Consider the following 19,645-nt stretch of genomic DNA (forward strand, 5'->3'; position numbering starts at 1 on the left):
TGAGATGATCACATATTATCATATTGACATCACCCATGTCTATCTATCTGTAGGGTCTATCTAACTGGAGGGGTCTATCTATCTGTAGGGTCTATCTATATGTAGGGGTCTATCTATCTGTAGGGGTCTATCTATCTGTAGGGTCTATCTGTAGGGTCTATCTAACTGGAGGGGTCTATCTATCTGTAGGGTCTATCTATATGTAGGGGTCTATCTATCTGTAGGGGTCTATCTGTAGGGTCTATCTAACTGGAGGGGTCTATCTATCTGTAGAGGTCTATCTGATGAGGAGGAGGATGAGTAGTTTAGGACTGGAAGAAAAACGAATAAACTGACATAATATGAAAACAATCGGATTTCTCCTCTTTCTTCTACAGATTTTGTATGAAATAGAATCAATATGTTTTTGTTGCAAAGTTACAGTTGTCTGGGGAGTTGTAGTTTTTGTAGGAATATGTAGTTTTTGTTGAAATTCAGTCAGGAATAGGTACGTAGGCCGACACACGTTACATTTTACAACATCTATTTATCAAATTAATAAATTAAATGAAAAAATACATGTATATGTTAGGTGATATTCCAATTTTCTGCTTTTATTTTTTGTTTTGCAGTTTTTGTCCAGAAATAGAATCATGTTTTTGAATGTTAACAATACCAGTACACTGTGCATACGTTGCACTGACTCAAAACAGGTTAATTCGCCTGTTCTTGTGTTTGCTTGCAAACACTTTTATAAAGTCATCCATGTTCAATGCCTTAGCTCGTCTTGATTCAATGCTTAGCACACCTAAATGGCTTAGCCTGCTGTCTAGCATGGTTGTCCGCAAATGATTTTTAATGAGCTTTAGAGCTGAAAAGCTCCGCTCACAGCCAGCGCTGCTGACTGGAAGGGTTACAGCTATTTTGCAAAGTCTGAAAAGCTCATGAAAAACGTCTGGGTATTGCTCTAAAAACACAGTTAAGTCTAAAGTGCTTGTCAACTGTACAGCCCCACTCTCTGCCTTCATTTTCAAAATTCTCCTAGCTTGGTGAAGCTGATGAGTAAGATCTTCACGGTCACATCCATATGTGTCACTTAAGCCAAATACCTGGTCATCCTGCAGGAAGGTATGGCTTTTAGGATGTAGGGCCTGTATGCCTTTCATTATTAAGCAGTTTGGTTTTGAAAACCTTCTGTTAATTTCACAGATTAGTGAATCAAGGATGGGGTAGAGTAGTCTCTGTCTGAATGCGTCTTTATCATAATGACCCTGTCGCAGACCTATAGTACATGTCACATAAGACCCACCAAGCCTGGAGCTAACTTTTTGTGACCTCTTCTCACCATCCTGAATAGCTATATTGCACTGTTTGGCTGTTTCTTCTATGTCGTGCCACAGTTGATCACAAAATGTCTCAGTCCTGTACTCCTGAAACGTATCACAAAGTGACTCTACCATGTCCACTGCCATAGCCAAGTCAACAGAAGGTGACTGGAGTAAGTCAGAAAGGAGCTTTGTGTTTCCAAACAGTTTTCTGAAGGTTGCAAGGAGGCCAATGAAGGTCAGGTCAATCTGTGCAAGCAAACCTCGAGCATCAATGGATCTGTCTCTATGATTTTCTGTGCATATATCTTGAAGAACACGCAACACAGCTGGTAACCTATCCATCAAGTTCCTGCAAGCCAATGCTCTACATGCCCATCTTGTGTCACTTAGTTTTACCAACTCCCTGGCCTGGCCACCATACATCTCTTTTTGAACACCAAGCCATTTCTGGTGCACATAAGATCCAGACATGTACACATAGATCTTCTCAAGACGCGAGAAGAAGCAATCAGCCTCTGGGACTGACTTTACAGTGTCAACTAAGACCAGGTTCAGACAGTGCGCATTACAGTGTACATAAAACGCATGCTTGGCCTCTGCCTTAATTCTGGCTGCCACACCCGAGTGTTTGCCACTCATCACTGAGGCCCCATCATAGCCTTGCCCAACCAGATTAGACTTGTAGTCGAGGCCATAGTTTTCTAAAGACTGGATGATCATGTCACTAAGCCCCTTAGCATCTAGATGTTGGGCATGTTTGAAATGCAGAAAACTTTCATGGACAGCCCCGTTGTAATAATATCGAACAACCAATGAGAGCTGCTCCTTCTTTTGCAGATCTTTGGTTTCATCAGCAATCACAGAAAAAAACTCACTCTTCTTCACTTCTGCCACAATAGAATCACGCACCATACCAGCTAGGCACTGCAGAATTTCATTCTGGATGGTATTGCTGGTGTATTTTGCATTACCTTGTGCCTTCATTTTGTTGGCTACCAAAGGATTGTGTTTAGCAATCATTTCAAGAATTTCTAAGAAATTCCCTTTGTGCTCTTCAGAGTCACTGTGACCTCTTTGGGCTATATTCTGAGTTGCAGTCAAACGCAATACATCTGCAACTGTTTTTATGTAGCTGCGATTCTCTTGCACTTTTTTTCTGTATTCTTTGTTAATCAGGTCTACTATGGAAGCATCTGTAAGTGCTGCCCTCTTGTACTCATTCAAAGCAAACATGGCATTAGTGTGACACTCAGATTTCTCATGCTGCTTGAAGCCACCATCTTTGAACATTGCTTTCTTCCAATTAGAAAAACCTGATTCTGACGTGAAAACAGACTGTGGTGCACTAGGCAGGGAAAAGTGTCTGCAAGGATAACAGTAGGCTGAATCTCGGCTTGGTGAGTATTCAAGCCATGAATGCAGCTGATACCACGGCGGATTGAACGACCTCCTCTTCTCACCTTGGACAGTCTTGGGAAAAATCTTTAGCCGAGGTTGAGTGGGACCTTCTGCTCTTGACTGTGAAATATCTGTGACAAAAGCCTGAGAATCAGATCCTGCCTTCAAGTCTCTGAGACAGAAGTACTCATTGGTGCATTAATACATAGATTAAAGAATTGAAGTAGTACAATATATTAAGCGGGCTACAGTATATTTAATATGAACAATTACATATTAAGGCTTACCAGGAGGTCCACGTGGGGCAGCAAGGCCTGCAACATCACTGTCCCCACAGGAAAATGCAGGGCCTGCAGGTACTGATGGCTGGTCCTCGTTGTCAGTATCATAGTCTGAGACTGAGAGTGGCTGACTAGACACACCTAAAGCAATGCAGGAATTGTAATAGTTGTATCAATTTAATAGTAGTAGTAATAGTAATAGTAGTAATAGTTGTATTCATAACAACCTGAAAGCAGAGAAGTAGATGGCTTATATTGTATGTATTGTATACTGTACAACATACCCTGATGTGCAGGTGAAGCTGATGTGCAGCCTTCATCATCAGTATCCTTGTTTGACTCTACAAAATCACAGAAATGGTCATCATAATGACAAAATCAGCCTTTTTTGTAAGTAGGCCGATGTTAGCTACCAAACTCAAATGAATACAATATGAATACCCCTACAGGCTTAATCGACAAGATTCGGCTTTAGTTTAAATGTATAGCAATTAATCACAATGTTACATTATCACGGTTATCAAATAAGTGCTTACTAAAAATACATCTGGAGCTATCAGAATGTTACATACATACCCATGTGTACAGCAGAAGCTGGAGGCTCTTGCTGTGGGCTAACTGGGTCTACATCCTCCAGCTGGCTCTCATCCTCTGACTGACTAACATTAGCTCTGGCTTCTCTGTCCTGCTGCTCTGTCCTTTTGGGTTTTTTTCTTTGGAAGAAACCCTGAATGCTCTGATTTCTTTTCATACTGTAACATTAACCATCACATAACACATGTCACTTTATAACTTGCACAATACACAAACAAAACATACTCAAGCATTCAAATGTATATAGCTGACGTTACCTAGCCTATAGCCTAACGTTAGCATTAGCTAGCATTTCGACGACAGGTTTACTAGCAAGCTGAGATCGGATGATGAGAGACCAGAGTAGCCTACTACAAAATATAATGTTACAGCTAAAACGTTTTAACCACTAGCACAACACCGTAGCCTATATGTAGCTATGCAAAAGTCTAACCATTAATGGTACTCACATTTCTTCAGGAGCGCCAAGATCAGCACACCTCACCGCTGATCAAAAAGGTGTTCTGTTCGAAAAGTTTGTCTCGTGGTGCGAAGTGGCCTCTGCTCTGAGTGACTAGGCAGATAGCCAATCAATCAGGGTGGCACCTAGGGTGGCCAATCAGATTTCAGGGGTGGCACGGGCCACCCCTGGCCCCCCCCTGGACACGCCCCTGGGCAGCGGAGGACCTGTCCAAGGGGAAGGATGTACAGGATGAAGAGGAGGGGGCCTAGCACTGAACCCTGGGCTGTGGGTGACTGGAGGAGTGGAGGATTTACAGTTACAGTATTTATTGAGATGTATTGATGTCTGTCTGAGAGATAGGACTTGAACCAGGAGAGGGCGGTGCCAGTTATGCCAATGTGTTGGAGACGGGTGAGGAGGATGGAATGGTTGATGGCGTCAAAGGCGGCGCTGAGGTCAAGGAGGATGAGGATGGTGAGGTGGCCAGAGTCAGCAGAGAGGAGTATGTTGTTGGTGATTTTTAGTAGTGCTGTTTCAGTGCTGTGTTTTGAACGGAAGCCAGATTGGAATGGTTCATACAGGTTATTGGAGTCAAGGTGGGATTTGAGTTGGGCAGCAACAACTTTCTCAAGGATTTTGGACAAGAAGGTGAGATTGGAAATGGGCCGGTAGTTGTTGGGGGTGTCAGGGTCGAGACCGGGTTTTTTAAGTATGGGGGTAATAGCAGCGAGCTTGAGGGCAGGGGGGACAATGCCGGCGGACAGGGAGGAGTTAACTATGTTAGTAATGAGTGGGGTGAGTGTGGGGAGACAGGCCTTGACTAGGGAGGAGGGAATGGGGTCCAAGGCGCAGGTTGAGGACTTCATGCTGGTGACTGTGGAGGATAGGACGGAATCAGTGATTGGACTGAAAGATGTAAGAGGATGACTTGGGGGTCGTGGGACGTAGGAATGGGGGTCAGGGACGGTGGTGGGAGAGGCAGCAGTCAACTGGTTGTGTATTGTGTCAATTTTGGTTTGAAAGAATGTTAGAAATAGGTTGCATTTGCTGGTGGTGAATGAGTTAGAGATAGTGTCCATGGGCTGGAGGAGTTTGTTGATGGTGGAGAAGAGTGTTTTGGGGTTGTTACAGCCAGAATCGATGATGGAGGAATAGTAGGAGGAGCGCGCACTGTTGAAGGATTCTTTATATTGTTGTTGGTGAAGTTTGTAGGCATCCAAATGGACAGTGAGACAGTTCTTTTGTGTAGGCGTTCAAGTTGACGGCCTTTGGCTTTGAGATGGTGGAGTTGGTCGGTGTACCAGGGGCCAGAGTGAGTGAAGGAGACAGATTTGCTTTTGGTGGGAGCAGCCTGGTCAAGGCAGGAGGGAAGTGCATCACTGTAGGTGTTGACCAGTTCAGTGAGGGAGACGCCTGGAGTGAGGGCCGAGTCAGAGATGGAGTCAGCCAGGATGGTGGAGAAGGAGGAGGGGTTAATGGACTTGAGGTTCCGGAATGTTATGGTGCGTTTTTGTTTGTCATGGGGGGTGGGGATGTCTATGTCCAGGGTGATGGCCAGATGGTGAGTGATAGTGAGGTCTGTGCTGGTCAGATTGCTGATGGTGATGCCAGAGGTGCAGACCAGGTCCAGTGTGTGTCCTTTTCTGTGGGTGGGGAAATCTATGTGTTGGGTAATGTTAAAATAGTGGAGACTGTACAGGAGTTCCGTTGAGGTTTTTCAGTTGGAGTCAACATGGATGTTAAGTCCATGATGTGTCCATAAGAAATAAAGGCCTCCCTCTAATATAAGCCTGCCTCCAACAAAGGCCTGGTGCTCTCTGCGGCTCAGTAAATAAAGGCCCGGGCCAATATTAGAGGATTTACGGTAGTAAGATTTAGACATAAGTCCCTCTCTGAGGAAAGATCTGAGAAAATGACTGTTACCAACTATTATTATAAGGGTAGACTTGGCAGAGGATTAAACTTATTGTATACTTAAAAATATAGGAGTGGGGATCTATTCTTCTCCACTAGAATGTGGTACTTTTTAAGGCAACATCCGTGGCAAATCGTTCAAGTGGAATTAGAAAATACCTCTCCCATGATGTCAGGACTTTCCTGTGATGGATGTGGAATATGATGCATATGCACCATGTGAAATCTGATATTCAAGGCTGTCGTCTACCTCATTACATTTTCAAAGGGAAATCCTACACACACCCACGCAAGCACACACACAAGCATGCAGGCACGCACACACACAGACACACACACACACACACACACACACACACACCTCCATGGCTTTACTGTGAACAGGTGTCTCAGTAACCTCTGCTGACAATCTTGATGCATCTTCAAGATTTTCCTTGTCAAGAAGGAGGAACGGCCAGGACAGAACTTTACATATGCATGCGTTATTCAAATGTTTGTGAATATCTGTTATTGTCCTTGACTCAATGATTTAGGTAAGAGTGTAACCTAGGTATATCTCATATTTGGTGCAAACTAATTTGCCTGCAGTTCCCCCTGCTGGTAGAGAACTGAATAAAGTAAATTACAGACTAAATAAATAAACATCGATTTGTAGAAGAATGATGAGAGACTGATGAGACTTTTGTTCTTTTGATAGAGATTAGGTTAGGTTTATGTCTACTGTATTTCATATTGCTAAACTTTAAATAATTTTCTTTTATGTTTATGAAAGACTAATTTAGTGCCCCAATTTATTTGAGAAGGTATATTCATAAATCACAACTACTTAAACTAAACTGACTAAATTATTATTTGATCTAAACAGCAATCCTTTTATAATGTAGAGGTCTATTTGAACACCAAAGCCAAACAGAGAGATTTATTGTCAATAGAGGGCGATAGAGACCACATTACAGCTATTATTGTAAAATGAATGAATGAATGAATGAATGAATGGACTTTATTGTCATTGCTACAGTAGAGGTACCAAACAACGAAATTTAGGAGGGGTGGCTCCCCTGGTGTTAGGAAAAAAAAAAAAAAAACTTTTAGAAAAAGAATAAAATCACAAGAAGGTAAGGAGCTGGTTTACATAAATAAAGGCTATGTACACAATCCACTGTACTATACTGCACAGATAGTCAACTAGGGTTGTCATATTGCACAATAGTATTTTTTCACGTTATTTAAAGTGTCACTGTTTGCAGGCTTGAAATGTACATGTTTGTGCCTCAGCACTACACCTGATTTTTTTTCAGTCCAGCAGCTGCCATACAATCCGTCCAGACTGTCCAGGGCCCAGAACTTAGGTCTTTGCTGTGTTCAGGGCCTGGACGGCCCTGTGGTAGAAGCAGTTCTTCAGTCTGTTTGTCTTAGCGGCCGGGGTCCTGTACCTCCTTTTCGAGGGCAGCCTGATAAAGTGTACGTGCCCAGGGTGGGTCGGGTCCCTGGAGATCTTGGAGGCCTTCCTGAGACAGCGTGTGTTGTACAGCTCTTCCAGAGAGGGGAGGGGGGCGCCGGTGATCTTCTGTGCTGTTCTCACGACTCTCTGTAGCGCATTTCTCTCCGCTGTTGTGCAGCTGTAGAACCAGTTGCAGATGCCGTAGGTGAGGATGCTCTCCACTGCGCCGCGGTAGAAGGCCACCAGTATCTCCTGCTTGTTGTGTTCTTTCCTGAGGCATCTCAGGGTGTATAGCCGCTGTTGTGCCCTCTTGATGGTGCCTTTTGTGTTGTCCTTCCAGGTCAGGTCATCAGGTCAAAATATACACTCACCGAACACTTTATTAGGAACACCTGTACACCTTCTTATTCATGGAGGTGGTGTAATAGTGGGGAATGTTTTCTTGGCACACATTGGGCCTGTTACTGTTAATACCAATTAATCATCGCTTGAATGCCACAGCCTATTTGAGTATTGTTGCTGACCATGTGCATCCCTTCATGGCCACAATGTACCCATCTTCTAATGGCTACTTCCAGCATGATAATACACCATGTAACAAAGCAAAAGTCCTCTCAAACTGGTTTCATGAACATAACAATGAATTCAGTGTTCTTCAGTGGAACTGCCCAGTCACCGGATCTGAATCCAATAGAACACCTTTGGGATGTGGTAGAACGGGAAATTCACAGCTTGAAAGTGCACCTGAAGAATTGCGTGATGCAATCATGTCATCATGGACCAGAATCTCAAAGGATTGTTTCCAACATCTGTGTAATAAATGCCACGAAGTATTGAGGCTGTTTTGAGAGCAACATGAGGCGCTACCCAATATTAGTATAGTGTTCCTCATAAAGTGTCTTATGAGTGTAAAATATGAATAGACAATAAGCTTACAATAAGTAATATATTTACAATACACTATTTGTATCAAACACAACAATGTAATAAGTTCAAATCAGTTCAGAAGACAAAATGATTGGTGAAATAGGCCTACAAGGTTACCTGTATATTCTGTCAGTGATTACTACAGTAGGTCATACTTGTGTCAGTTTCAAATTAGATACATTGCAAGCTTATAGTATCTACCGTTTAGCATTCTACTCTACAATGTACTCTGTTTAGCAGCCCAGGGTGACTTTTTTTGTTAAATCCAGAAAGTCTGGCTATCTAAACCCGAGAACAAGGCATTATTTAGTGTGTTGGCTATGTGTTCTTGATATGATATGAAAGCTTTATTTCGAACATGTGAAAAATATAAAATAGCAAAGACAAAATCAAAAAGAAAATAGTTAGAACAAAAAACAGGAAAAAAACCACTATTAACTTAACATGTCTGAAAAGGAGTAGGAAGAAGCATACGTTTATTTAATCCTACTCTCCAATACTCAGAGATTAATAATCTACAGTTAACTTCAATATTAATATAATATTTTTTAAATTATATCAAATTTATTTACGTATTTACCAACAATAGAAAACAAATAATGTAAATAAACAAATAATCTGTGAAAACACCTGGGGGCCGTTCCACTATGCGAGATTAACTCTGATCCAAGCGATTAACTCTGATCCAGGTTTAAATAAGCTTGCGGTCAGTTCCATCAATGTGGCTCAAATAATTCGCTGCTTGGTTGCTATGCAACATATCCTTACCGAACACTTTATTAGCTCATGCTGTCGGGCCTCAGCCTCAGTTCCTCGGGCCTCAGCCCTCTCCTGAGCCTCTCGGGCCTCAGCCCTCTCCTGAGCCTTCTCTTCTCTGATGGCTGCCCTTTCCTGGGCCTCCATTCGGAGACAGGCTAACTGAAACTGCTGTTTCGCCTCCTCTCCACGAGCCCCAGTACTGGCACTATCAATAGAAGATGGATTAAACTGCTCCAAAGTTATATCCACTTTCAGTGGTGTCTTAAAGGTTTGGACGGGCGTCTGAAGAAACTCCTCTCCCCCTGAAGGTAGAGGGCCCCCAGACTCCTCCTCCCAGGAATTTTCATCCTGAGCCTGTTCAACCACACCCTTCTCAACCAGTTCCCCCACCAGAAGAAGTTTCAGTTCCTTCTTTGTTACCCTTTTCTCATAGGAAAGACCAATATGAGTAGCTATTTCTACCAACTCTGCCTTTTTGCATTCCTCAAGTTGTTCTATGGAGGGCTGGGTCATAAATTGTTCCAATTCAAACTTTTTTGTTGCCATGATGTTTATAAACTATTAATTACCCCAGCCAAATACCTTTTTAGATCCGGACCCTTTAACGGCGTTAATCCCGGACGAGCCCCCACTTGTTACGTTCTAGTTCGCTAGGGAGAAGAAAAAGTAACAAAATTACAGTTGTTAAGTAATAAAGATATTTATTTAGGCCAAGACAATATAAAAGTATTTTTGTATGGATAAAAACAGAATTAGAATTACAAACAAATGACTCAAAACAAAACAAAGAATAAACACATCCCGAGGATGGTTCTTAAAACAACAAACAAAAAAAGGTCACTATCAAAATCCTTAAAGTATAAGTGACTATTAACGTACCAAAACACAAAGCATCAACTAAATCATAACTGAACAAAGTATCACAAAACAATATCACTGAACACAGAACTAACAAACTAAACCAAAATGATCTCTAACAAAGTATCTCTAACAAAGTATCTCTAACAAAGTATCTCTAACAAAGTATCTCTAACAAAGTATCTCTAACAAAGTATCCACCTCTATGGAATACTACAAAATGGTGGGAACTGTGTGAGGGAATCACACAGCTCCTGCTGCTTTTCTTTCAGGGTCTTTTGAATGGTGTGGCCTCTGATGATTGGCTGGTTTGGAGATGATTGGCTGGAGTTGATTGGCTGGAGTTGATTGGCCACTGCTGGAGTTGATTGGGCAATTATCACGGGGGGGGGGGGGGGTGGTGGATTCCCTGGACTGGACTCATCTCCTATTTAGCTTTTAAAGAGACACACACAAACACACAGACACAGACAACCAGGCTACTCATAGCCGTCACAACGATGAATACTCTCCCAACTTCACAAATTGTTTCCTGTCTCTTAAATAACTTCTCACCCAGTGCAATGCTACCCCCCTGATCCCATACCGTTCCAGTTTATTGATTAATATGTTATGATTGATTGTGTCGAAAGCTTTTTTAAGATCAATGAATACTCCAACTGCATACTGTTTGTGGTCTATAGCGTTTGTAATTCCCTCGATTGATTCAATTAATGCCAGTGATGTTGAACTGTTTGATCTGAATCCGTATTGACTGTCAGAAAGTAATTTATGTTTATCTATGAATTTGTCTAATCTGTTATTGAATAGTTTTTCTAGAATGTTTGAGAATTGTGGAAGTAAAGAAATAGGCCTGTAATTTGTGAAGTGGTGTCTATCCCCAGTTTTATACAGCGGTACAACTTTAGCTATTTTCATTTTGTTAGGAAATGTACTGGTTTGGAACGATAAGTTACAGATGTATGTTAGTGGTTCTGAAATCCCCTCAATTACCCTTTTCACAATTTTCATATCAATTCCATTGCAATCACTAGGTGTTTTGTATTTACATTTATTAACAATATCTATTATTTGCTTTTCTTCTACTGGTGTAAGGAACAATGAGCTAGGATTCCTATCTATAAGGTTGTCATCCCAATCCTCAGATGACAATGGATCAGGATTTTTTTCTGCCAGGTTTGGTCCAACACTTACAAAAAAGTATTAAAGCTATTAACCACATCATGCATATTATCCTTTATAATGTTGTTATCAATAAAATATTGAGGGTAACTCAATGGTTAAAAAAACCATTTTTAATAATACTATTTAATATGTCCCATATTCCCTTAATATTGTTTTTGTTAATACTCAATATTTTACTATAATATTCCTTCCTACATACCCTTATAATATTTGTTAACTTATTTTTATATTTTTTACATTTATTTTCTGTCTCTTTAGTTCTTTGTTTTATGAATTCTCTATAGAGTGTATTTTTCTTTTTACAGGCATTTTGTAGTCCCTTTATGATCCATGGTCGATCTGTGTATTTTAGTTTTCTGCTATATTGTTTTAATGGACAGTTTTTATCATATAATTCAAGATTCAAGATTCAAGATTGCTTTATTGTCTGTCACAGTGACAGAAATTCTCCTTTGACAGGCTTTGTGCAGTTCATGAATACGTTATCCACATTAAAAACACACAGGTCACATACATACAATAAAAACAGACAGATATAACAGTGTTTATAAAATGTAGTGCCTATTTAAAAAGTCTAGTCATTTAAAAAAATTATAGTAAGAAAAACAGTATTATGATTTAAAATGCTAAAATGTTGTGGTTTAAAAGAAAAACAGTGTGCTTCCTATTTTAAAATGTTCAGGGCGGTGGTTGCAGTGGGAATGAATGATTTTTTTATATGTGTTTTTCCGGGCCAGTGGAGTACTATAACGGCGGCCTGATGGAAGTGGCTGAAATGATTGGTGGAGGGGGTGAGAGGGGTCCTATGTGATTTGTGTGGCTTTTCTGATTAGTGACCGGTTGTAGATTTCAGACAGGGAAGTTTGAGGTGAGCCGATGATTTTACTTGCCTGATTGACTATACGGGAGAGTTTGGTTTTGTGTTTGACAGTGAGGGAGTTGTATCAGGATGTGTTATTGAAGGTGAGAATGGATTCAATGAGTGATTTGTAAACTAGGGTTAAAATGTCCTTGCTGACGTTAAAAGCCCTGAGCTTCCTCAGCAGGTGGAGATAATGAAGTGAATATTCTTAAAAATGTTTCATATGCATTGTCAATATCATTTTCTTTATATACAATTTCCCAATGTTTTCCCAAGTAAGTCATTATTTAATGCATTCATGGTTTCCTCTGTCCTCACTCGTCTGTATTTTAGTTTTTCATCTGGCTGATTTCTCTTGTAGTTGTAGTCATAGACTGTAAAAACTGGTAGGTGGTCACTAATATCGTTGATTAATAGACCGCTCACTGTATTGTTTTCAATGTCATTGGTGAATATGTTATCGATTAAAGTGGCACAATGGGGTGTGATTCTGCTGGGTCTGGTGATTTTTGGATATAAACTCATACTGTACATTCTATTAATAAATTCATCCGTCATTTTGTGCTTATTTGGATTTAGCAGATCAATGTTAAAATCACCACAGATGAAAATAACTTTTTGATTAGTTTTTGAAAAAAAAAATCTATCCAAAAACCGTCTTCTTCAAGTCTGTCATTGATGTATTACTACACACAATATCCTCTTGACCTTAGCTCCCGTGATGAATTAGAAGACTCACGCTTACATGATGTAATAGAAGACGCTTGCTCTTCACAATAAGAGCAAAAGTAGTTAGACATTGTTGGTGTGTAAATAAAGCTTAAATAAATACGACATAAAAGTGTATGTGTGTGTGTGTGTGTGTGTGTGTGTGTGTGTGTGTGTGTGTGTGTGCGTGCATGTGTGTGTGAAAGTGATAGAGAGAAGGTGGAAGGTGCATTGTGAAGGAAGTTGTCTTTGATATGAGCACACCGAGCTGGGCTTCTCCAGTTCAAATACCACAGTCTGTTTGAAGTTGGAACACAAGACAAAATGTATATGCTTTGCTCTCCTCTCTTTGTATCCACGTTGGGCTCTTTGTATCCGAGCGCTATCAGCTGTCTGGTGGACCAGATCCCAGGGAGATGTGTACATATTTATCACTGATAGCTACAAGACCAGCTGGGCCGTCGTGTGAGGCCATGCATCCAGACCAAACAGGTCCTGTTTGGGGTTATTTCAACCTCTGAGCCGGTGTCGTAAATCAGAGCCAGGTTAGGAATCAGGGCTGCTAGAGGAATTCAAAGAGAAATGTGCTTCAGCCAGACTCTGCATCACCAGAGGGCCACAAGGCAGCCGCATCATATCATCAGGCATCTAATCAGTCACAATCACCCAGCCTTATGCCTAGGACTGGGGACAAGGGGAATAATTACATGGAAATGCAACACAAGGCACGTTTATTTGTATAGCACATTTCATACAACAGGGGCAATTCAAAGTGCTTTACATACATTATAAAAAAATACAGAAAGAGGAGCATAGTAAGAAAATAAAAATGGCAATGAATAAAAGCAAATATAAGAAGTACATAGATAAAACATTTAATAAGACAATAGTTAATGGATAGAATACGTTAATAGACGTGTTTGTGTAATCATAACTGCTGCAAAACATGAAGGTTTTTAGCATAACTTTTGGGTTTGGGCCTGTTTGATTTCTTCAGGGAGTTTGTTCTAGGAGCATGCGGCAGCGTGACTGAAAGCTGCTGCACCGTGTTTTGTTTTTACTCTTGGAATTATTAGCTGATTTGTCTCAGCTGACCTTAGGGACCTTGCTGTGGGAGAAGATCTGATATGTATTTAGGTCCAAGACCATTTTGTGATTTGTATGCAATTAGGAGTACTTTGAATTCAATTCTCTGAGAGACTGGTAGCCAGTGTAAGGATCTCAGGATTGGTGTAATGTGTTCAAACTTCTTCGTCTTTGTTAGGACCCTAGCAGCAACGTTTTGGATGAGCTGCAGCTTACGAACAGCCCCCTTAGATAGACCTTTTAGTAGACCATTACACTAATCAAGTCTACTTGAAACAAATGCATGGATGAGTCTTTCAAGGTCTTGTTTGGACATGAAACCTCTCATTCTTGTTATGTTTTTCAGGTGATAGTAGGCTGATTTAGTTATCACGTTTATGTGGCTGTTGAAGTTTAGATCGGAGTCTAGAATTGCACCAAGATTTCTTACCTGTTTTTTTGTTTGAAAAGAGAGAGAATCAAGTTTTGCACTGATGTTCAATCTTTTGTCAGGTGCACTGAATACAATTATCTCTGTTTTGTTCTTTATTGTTTAATTGGAGGAAGTTTTGTGTCATCCAGGCATTTATTTGTTCAATGCAATTACAGAGATTGTCGATGGGACTATAGTCGTTCGGTGAGAGGGCTATGTAGATTTGAGTGTCATCCGCATAGTTGTGGTAGGCAATGTTGTTCTTTTTTATGATGTGTCCCAATGGAAGCATGTAGAGATTGAATAGGAGAGGGCCAAGGATTGATCCTTGGGGAACCCCACATGTCATTTTTATTTGGTCGGACACAAAGTTGCCAATGGAGACATAATAGCTTCTGTCCTGTAGGTAGGATCTAAACCAGTTTAAGGCAGTGCCTGAAAGTCCTTCCCAGGTTTTTAGTCTATCTATTAGAATGTTGTGGTCTATAGTGTCAAATGAATGAATGGAATGAATGGACTTTATTTGTCATTGCTACAGTACAGGTACCAAACAACGAAATTTAGGAGGGGTGGCTCCCCTGGTGTTAGGAAAGGGAAAAAAAATTAAAATAAAGTACAGTATTAAGGTCTAGTAGTACTAAAACTGAGATTTTTCCGGAGTCAGTGTTTGCAAAAATGTCATTAAGGACCTTAATAAGAGCCGTTGTATATACAGTATATATATATATATATATATATATATATATATGTGTGTGTGTGTGTGTGTGTGTGTAGAGGTAAAGGTCTTTGTTTTTTATAGAATACAGTGTAAAATTTGAAAAAGATGCAGTGGTGGCACATCCACTACATTTAGGCTGTGTTCGTCTGGAAATCTGATCAGCACTCATAGAAGGCCTCTTGTCCAGTCAAATTACTTGGTTCCTTTATGACGTTGAACCCAGTTTGCAGTCGGGCACTCTCGCAGCCCTAGTCTATTACAGTTCAAGAATGGAGAGTAGAAAGTCTGCCTAGTCAACACCATTATGTACTTAATACATTTACATTTTACATTTGGTTAATACAACAGGAGGTGTAAATGTACATTGTGGGAGAGACACTTCTTGGGAGAGACACTTCTTTATTCATGCATACCATTTTAGGACGAGGACCTTTGTTTGGATTCGCTCTATTACCATTAAAAGGGCTCATTGGGTTCTGTGGCTGTGTGAGTGGGTTGGTGATGATGGAAGACTTTGTATGTATTGTTGCAGCGTCCTGCCATCAGTATGACTGTCGACTCCTCCCTCAGGAAGACTAAAGGACCTGATCGGCAACAAAACCCCAACCCCCCAACTACACCCACCCATCCACCCCCCCAGCCCCACCCACCCACCCATCCACCACACTGTACATTTCTGGTTACATTTGCTATTTAAATAATCACTTACAACATTTATTGATGAATACCATGTGACCATGTTTCGTAGGGTTATTATTTGAGGTAGATCATTTTAGGGATAGTCCTGATTCCGAGCAGCAGTTCTATGCTAATGAAATATTCATCAGGCTATAGTGAAAAAATCAATACACATTGATTTGGTTGATAATGCATAGAAATCAACAGACCAAAAGGAAAAAGGCCAATACCAGTGAGTGTCAATAACTTGCTATATTCACTGTACTGACAACATCTATACATCACTACCCTCTAAATGCCTGTCAATAGGCTTTGGGTTACAGCAGAGCTTTGAGGGAGATCATTAATTGCCCCCCCTTTGCCCCCTGTATGCATGTCAGAAGGACTTGGTAGGAGCGTAATGGAGAAGGTGAGTTGAAAGTGGAGGGCTGGGTAATCCATCCCTCTAGAAGGAGAGTCATTACTTTTCTGTGTGTGTGTGTGTGTGTGTGTGTGTGTGTGTGTGCAGATCAACAGTATTCTTCCTACTACAATTAGTATACTGCTGTCTCTCCCCAGAGCTCCCGCGATCACTCTCAAAACACAAGGTTCAGGGGTCAGCCGGTATCAGCCTCAGTCCAGACTCTGATTACTGTCTAAGCTCCAGAGAAAGGGTTCTGTTTCCAGTGGGTCACTTGAGAAGCTGATCCTGATTCAGTCCTTAATATGGCTGAAGGCTAAGGCGGTGGGGTGGGTGTGAGTACCCAAGAAGTGGAGGAGTCCAAACCCGCTCAACTGTGCGATAAGATAACGCTTCCTTTGGCAAGCCTGGGATGGCCCTGGTATGTTTGGAGAGCCTGCGTAACGTGATAGGCCAGAATGCAGAGATACACTCTTGGCTGAGCCGGAATGGAGTGCCCCCCCCCTGCCCCCCCCCCAACTGTTTGATTAGTGAGGGCCTCAGGACTCAGTGTCAGGTGATAACACTGAACCTGTGAAAACGCTGGTGTGATCCTCTTAAGCCTTCTCTATACTGAAACATCTCAGATGAAATGATGTTCCTCAGAAAGGTACTGTGTCAACAAGATAACATATATTAATCATTTTATTGTCACACAAAAACACAATGTATGCAATGTACAGTATAAACAAACTGAATCATAATGTTGTCCTCTTTACTCATTATATCAGAGAAGATGAGCCAACATGTATTGATTACATGATATCATATGAGAGTTAATGGCATTGCTTGAGGGATGTCAGTGCATGCATTTCATATACTGTAATTGTATAAATGGTTGAAAAGAAAGCTCGAAACAAAACTTGTTGTGTGGATTTTTCATGTTGAAATACCGGTAATGCAGGAAAATCTAAAACAGGGTCTTCTATCAGCAATATCACACAGCTACCAACTCAAAGGACATCCTGATCTAGTATGATAGCTTTTATCATACTCCCTTGGTCCATAGCGGGAGGTACTTGTCACATTTTTAAAATGTATTTTTATTTATTCAGAGAAGTCCTTTTGAGAGCAAGGGGTCTTTTTCAAGGGTGCCCTGATATATATATATATATATATATATATATATATATATATATATATATATATATACACATATACACACACTATTATTTACATCAGATTTAGGGTCACAATTTACACAGGCAATACATTTCTTTTACAGACAACAATCCATTATAACAACAGCACTCCAGGAATCCTTAATCAAGTTCCTAAAATGGCCCAATAATACTAAAGCAGCAAGTTTTAGAAACACTGTGTTTCTTGCGGTTGGGGGCGACCACCCTGCACCCCACACCCCAGCCATCTAAGAGACTCAAGAAGTACAGGATCCTCAGGTCCAGTACCAGCAGGCTCCAGAACAGCTTCTTTCACAGAGCTATTACAATCCCTCCTGCCCACACACTCTGTTGAACAATCCCCCCCCACCCCCAACATGGGGAACACTGCACCCCAGGCACTATGGACAACCAATTTAGCCTTTGCACTACTGCTGGTTGCACATTCCCCTGGTCAATATGAACACTCAATTCCCATTTGCACTACTGCTGTTTACAAATACTACCTTTGCACATACCAGATTTTTGCACATTGCACTCTTTGATAAAGCCTCTATTTATACATCTCTATAGACCATGCTGTACATAGCTACCTAAATGTACATACTGTAGCTTACTACTATCCTCTATATCCTGTATCCTGTGTTTACCTCTAACTACTGTACTTGCCGTACTGTACCTATCACTATCACTATCATGTTTTATATCACTATTTGCACTTCTGGCTGGATGCTAAACTGCATTCTGTTGTCTGGTACTTGTACTCTGCAATGACAATAAAGATGAATCTAATCTAATCAAAGCTCCATCCACAGAGGTGGCTACAGAATAAAGTGCAGTACCATCTGCATAAAAGTGTAATTTACCGTATTAAACCAGCCAAAACCATTTATATACAGTGCAAACATTAATGGACCTAACATTTAGATAATGATTAACTAATGACCATGGTCAGCCTGCCAACCACAACATGCCAGGCATTGTTTAGCCAATTTCACAATGTTGCTCCCCATCCTGAGCTACTCTGTAAGTGGGAAATAATGTTGGAATAACAGAAGCTACCCTTTTCCTGGCTATGGTGGAGCAGGAGAAAGAAAACATACAAAAACAACATTGACATTATTTCTTCAACCATAAATAGAGTAGCATACTTTACTATTCCATAACGTCTAGCATACAACAGACACTTGCACTAAGAATGCAAGAACAAGTATAACTACTAACTATAGTATAACTATAACTAACTACTACATGTTATAAATAAACAGATCCAAGAATTTTACTATATTGTGTCATTGTTGATTTGTATTTACATGTCTGTGGACATTTTGAACAATTCATACTCACATCCTGTAGTTCAAAACACCCCAGTCTTGTTTCCCTGTGAAATCACTCAAAACGTGATGTTAGAATGTTTGTACACACACACACACACACACACACACACACACACACACACACACGCACACACACACACACACACACACACACACACACACACACACACACACACACACACACAGATCAGGCTTACCAGACCTAGCCTGGTCTATGGATCCTTACAATGCAGCACATTCTCTATGACAGGACCCAGGATAACAGAGTTGAAGGGTCAAGGGTCGTAATGAGTAATGTGTGTCAGGTAGGGGGACTTAGGGTGAATTACATCACAGAGGCAGCCACTCCTATGCCCTGAACTGTAATTCATTACCTCCTCCCACAATTTTATCAGTTCCCACTGTCTGGGACAGACTGCTGACCTGGGTCAGACAACATCACCCATGGTTACTCTGCCATTAACCATTACGCCGCAGCACACTGAGATAACCTCCCCTAAATAACACACCCTCCTCCTGGCTCTCACTGAACACTGCCTCAGAGTAAAAATTCCAAGAGTTGCGCTTTGATAGATACCATGCTACGTAGTATATCTGACAGACGTGAAAGACAATTGACAGAGAGAAAAAGCCTGAGCTTTCGTATGTTTTCTTTAAGCTATTATGGTTTTCATCAATTCCCAATGTAGGCCTTTGGAACTTGTTTTTGTAATGTTTCGTGAAGTCATTACAGCGTTAAAGAAGTCAGCCTCATGCTTTCTGAGACGACATGGACAGGCCTAAAATGAATACAGGGGGAAAAAAAAGTTTTTTGCCGAAACAAAGAGGCTAAAAAGAGGCACACAAACATTTCAACTTCAATCTTTAAAAACCACAACTAAAAACCTCCCTGTCTCATGACTGCCAAGGAGCTGATGGGGATAACGTTGCACCATTAGATGGCAGCACCAGCCTTCCTCAGCAGAACCACTCTGTCCTCTGTATTGACTGGGCAGTTTCTGGATGACTGTGCTACACCACGTGCTACACCACGTCATATTGGTTTGTGCGGTTTTGAGCCGAATGTCAGTATAAATCCTTCTTTCTTTTTTTTTTACTCAGCTTCATTGGATGTGAGAAAGCCAGAACATTTGACACGTCAACAGAATATGAGCAACTGCATTTCCTGTCTCATGCCT

Source organism: Nansenia antarctica (genome assembly GCF_963989245.1).
Source record: "Nansenia antarctica genome assembly, chromosome: 4".
NCBI lineage: Eukaryota > Metazoa > Chordata > Actinopteri > Argentiniformes > Microstomatidae > Nansenia > Nansenia antarctica.